This window comes from Littorina saxatilis, linkage group LG15, assembly GCF_037325665.1.
Source record: "Littorina saxatilis isolate snail1 linkage group LG15, US_GU_Lsax_2.0, whole genome shotgun sequence".
Classification (NCBI taxonomy): Eukaryota; Metazoa; Mollusca; class Gastropoda; order Littorinimorpha; family Littorinidae; genus Littorina; species Littorina saxatilis.
The window spans coordinates 10,699,783-10,704,467 of NC_090259.1; the positions used below are offsets into that span (position 1 = coordinate 10,699,783).

At 35.7% G+C, this 4,685-nt stretch overlaps 1 protein-coding gene across 1 annotated transcript in view; it reads left to right on the forward strand.

Moving 5' to 3' along the window:
- The window catches only part of LOC138948551 (LIM/homeobox protein Lhx3-like), a 50,420-nt gene extending 46,016 nt beyond the window's left edge, over nt 1-4,404 (forward strand). Inside the window, exon 6 of the mRNA XM_070320104.1 lies at nt 1-4,404. This exon is cut by the window's left edge and continues 1,755 nt beyond it. The gene's annotated coding sequence lies outside the window, so the exon portion shown is untranslated.
- The last annotated feature ends 281 nt before the right edge of the window (nt 4,405-4,685 follow it).

Sequence of the window (4,685 nt, forward strand, 5' to 3'; positions counted from 1 at the left end):
TTAAAAAAAGAAGGCGGACAAACCACATATGATAGCATAGCAAATATCATGGTCTGAAAATTGCTGTGGTCATTGGAAGAACTGACAACAACAAAAAAGCAGAACATTGTTATAAAATCTGCACTTCAAGTAGATGTTTTGACTAAACGCTGCATTGTGAACACTGAAATATGTCATTGTTTTTGTGGTGTGAATGTTGAGCTTGCGAACTTTCAACAGTAATTTGTTTGTCTTTGCTGCAGAAATAATGAGGGTGATTATGCATTTCATTATGTAAAAACATAAACTACAGACTAGCTTGTTGCTAGGTGTTTTTGCTTTTCTGACGCTGGCATATGTACTTATTCGTTGATGTACTGTAACCCCCCGCGGGTTAGGGGGAAGAATTTACCCGATGCTCCCCAGCATGTCGTAAGAGGCGACTAACGGATTCTGTTTCTCTTTTTACCCTTGTTAAGTGTTTCTTGTATAGAATATAGTCAATGTTTGTAAAGATTTTAGTCAAGCAGTATGAAGAAATGGTAAGTCCTTTGTACTGGAAACTTGCATTCTCCCAGTAAGGTAATACATTGTACTACGTTGCACGCCCCTGGAGCAAATTTTTGATTAGTGCTTTTGTGAACAAGAAACAATTGACAAGTGGCTCTATCCCATCTCCCCCCTTTCCCCGTCGCGATATAACCTTCGTGGTTGAAAACGACGTTAAACACCAAATAAAGAAATGATGTAAATCTGGAATGCTGTGCTACCAACATTTCATTTGTTGTGCTTGTTCTTGTTTTGGCACAGTTCACTAGTTCAGTCAAATTAAAAATGAATTCAGATTGATCTTGCTTACTTTAATGTCTAGTCAACGCTAACAATTAAATACATATTTACATAACAATTACAGAATGAACACCTTGATAAAATCAGCTGGAATTTTCGAAAGAATGATAGTATCGTAATCTACTGCTAGTACGGTTCTCCTTAGCATGTCCGTTTTCTGAAATGTACATGTTTTGTGTGTGAAATTTTCTGAAAGAAAAGGAGAATGGTCATTTATCGGATAGATAATTCAAGAATTCCTGATTTGAACAGAAATGTCCTTGTACATTTTCAGAATTTTCAAAAGCAAGGAAAAGAAAAACAGAACACATATGGGACATTAGAATCCGAAGCCAATGTTACCTGATTTAAATTTTCTCAGGTTTCATCCCTGCATAATAGCTGAACAGCAATTTTACTTTTGATTTGTTTTCCAAGCTGTATACATGAAGCATGTAAGCTCATGAATCCTAATGGTGAGAATAAAACGCCAAGTAAATAAAGTTGTTATTTGAGGTATTGTGCAATATGAACTTATTTATGTAGGATGTGATCGCCTATCTGTCAAAATGTCAGTTTACATGTCACAGTGCAATATTTCTTGTGCTTATTTTACTTGTTTTACTTTTTTTTCTTTTTTGATTGCCATTCCGTTTTACTCCAAATTTATTATGATCGCTATCATTCCATTTTGCTTCTGAGTTTGCTACCACCGTTTTGTTTAAGTTACAAATCAACATATCAACATTTCATATTGTTATGCGCTGCTTTTACTTAGTTGTTTTTGATTGATGTTTTGATGTTTTGTTTTTGTTATAACAGACAGTGGTCGTTAACAAAAGTGTTTCACAATATTTTGTGTCCGCATTGTAATCGTCAGACATTTGCTTTGTGAGTCAAGTACAGGAGTACCCGAAGCAGTAAGAACTACTTATAAAGCAGGACTGTTTTCAAAGAGAGAGAAACGTTCAAAAACCAGATGCAGTTGCATCGGTTGTTTCCAGTTGATGATTTGCTTTCTTTTCCCTTTTTTATTCAAACGCAAAATCTACCACTCTTTCAGAATCAGACAAAAAAGCTAATGTAAGCATGAGAATTATCGGGGATCTCTTGATTTCACTGCCGGACAAAAAGGGTTCTGATTGGATGTAAATTGTAATTTACTGTCCAACCCAGTCGCCTGACAGTGTCTGCTGGTAAACATGACGATCATGTGGCAGTTTGGTGACTGAAAAAACCCACTGTGTGAACAAGGTTTTGCAATGCATCGTGAGAAAGAAAAAAACGTAGATATAATTAAATATATGAAATGTCTCTCTCACACTATCGTGGAAATTGTGTCGATGTCACCCTGTGCAAATGAGAAAAATAATTCAAGTTCAGGTCATTGTTGTTTCAGCGTTTCTTGTTTTTCCTGATCTACTATCCAACTCCTGTTTTTGCTGGTTTTAAAGGTTGCTCATTGTAATAGATATACATTGCATGTATAGTATTCATCATTTAATCGTGATGTTTACATTTAATTATGTTACTGTCCAAACCAACATCGTCAGCTGTGTTCTGTCATTATAATAGTGAACCTTATTTGTCTTTTGTATGCTAGGTGTTATTTGGTCTTTTGTATGCTAGTTGTTTTGTTTTTTGGTTTTTGTTTTAATACTCAGTAAAGAGAACTACACGTCGTTGTCATGCAGAAAATCACCCCGAAAATGTTCTGGATGTATTGCCCTAACACCAGAAAGATGGGCTACACCTGGAGTCAGATAGAAAAGATGGCCCAGGACAGAGGACTCTGGAGAGCTGTTGTTGGCGGCCCATACCCTGACAGGAGTGACGGGCATTGAATTGAATTGAATGTATTGCCCTTGTGTTCTGACATGTTTAGACAGTGGATACAGTCAACATTTGTTTTATCATTCAAATTGCTTATCTGTCTTTGATACTGACTTAAGTAATAGGAAACTTGTCGGTGGACATCGCAGGCTTAAGTTAAAGTCCACCACTGCATTACGTACCTTTACGATCACCCGTATCATCCTACTCAGCAGATTTTTTTGATTCAAATGCGATGAAAACATGTTTGCTTTATCTGTGGTATTTTAGTGTGAACTTGCAAGCTTGAGCGAATAATAACTTGAATACTGTCCTTGTTTTTGAAAAGCAGTCTTTGTTCGATTTTATTTTCACGAGTTTTATTTAAGTACAACTACTTATAATAAATATACTTTTCTTCTGTTTTCCCCCATGCGTATTACTTTCATACTTTGACTAAAATGAAGCAAACAAAGGCAGCACTTGTAGCTTTAGTATTTTCATTATTTTGTAATTTTTAGTTTTTTCATGCATTCACTCATTTCTTGGACTGAGTAAATTTCTCTTCTAAGAACGATCACGTGGCAGTTCAGGTTTGACGCCGTATTTGCTCTTTTTCTTAGAGGTACATTCTTTGACGTGAATTAAATGACTTGAACAATGTGGCTCTGTATCTTATAATATTCATTCCAATCCTTCACATTTCAGTAAAAATATTGTGGGGAAGATTGAGCTGCAACTCCTGTTCAGATAAACTATTTGTTCCTTCAATATGATAAATAATTAGCAATTTAGTCAAATATCAGCATAGCCATATGTAGGAAGCCGGCAAAACGATATGTACAAATACAAGTATGGCAATATTAATTTGATCCTTCTGTGCTTGTATGTAACACCAGAAACGAATACGCCCAGATGGATAATACTTTGTTACAATATTTAATACCTTCACATAATGGCATACATAGTCAATGATATGTACTGAGCAGTACATTATGACACTCCATGTACATTGCCGTTTCATTTATGTTGATGATAATCTATGTGGATGAAATTCCTATTACATTCAGACTTATTTATACATACTTCTTCTAAAAATATTAAGGAAAAAAAATAAACAAAGGGAAATACAGCAACGAGACAAAACATTCCTATAATTATTCTATTGTTTTTAACTTGACTGCATATTTTTAGTCTTTTCAAATATGCTAACAGTCAAACCCTCTTGTTGTCAGATTCAGTGATTGTGTACTTTGTTGAGATGGTGTACTTTGTTGAGCTTACCGTGTCATTATTGACTGTGTATCATCAGTCTAATTGGACAACAAAATGGGTGTTTTCTTTACGTTTGTGCGAATACTCATAATTATGAATACTCATCTTCATCGAAACACACTACATGTACTACTCTGTCCATCAGTTTTGTGGAGCAGGAAATACGTCACATAGTGACCACCATGTTGTTATCGGGAATGTGCAATGTCGGCATTTCAGATCATTTGATCTCAGATATTATTTCATGTATCCTTTTTACACATTTTCGTTTCTTTTACGTTGTGATACCAGCTTTTTATTTAGTGTCGTCTGCCAAAGTCAGTGACGAAGTGATGTAAATATGTATGCTCTGAATTATCACTGTACAAGTCATTTTGTCGTCTTTTTGACGTGAAGAGGTTATGACAATATTGGAGATTTTGATATAGTGGCGTTTTATGTTTCTACGTTGTTTAGTTTTCTCCCGTCTTTGGTTTCTTGTCGCTCTATCGCCATTAAAGATATACATATCGACAAAACATGTGTGTTTTGTACTTTATTCTTAGTTGATGGGACTAGGGATGTGTGTGTGTGGATGTGTGTGTGCCATAATTGGAGAATTGAGAACTTGCACCTATCGGATCGTTTACCCTTGAGTGACAATAGCAGAACTACAGTTCAGTAATCAACTAAGTTTGCACTAAAAGTAGTTAAAGTATCTACAAAGACACACACACACACACACACACACACACACACACACACACACACGCGCGCGCGCGCGTCTTAAACATCTTATTCCACACAGTAGA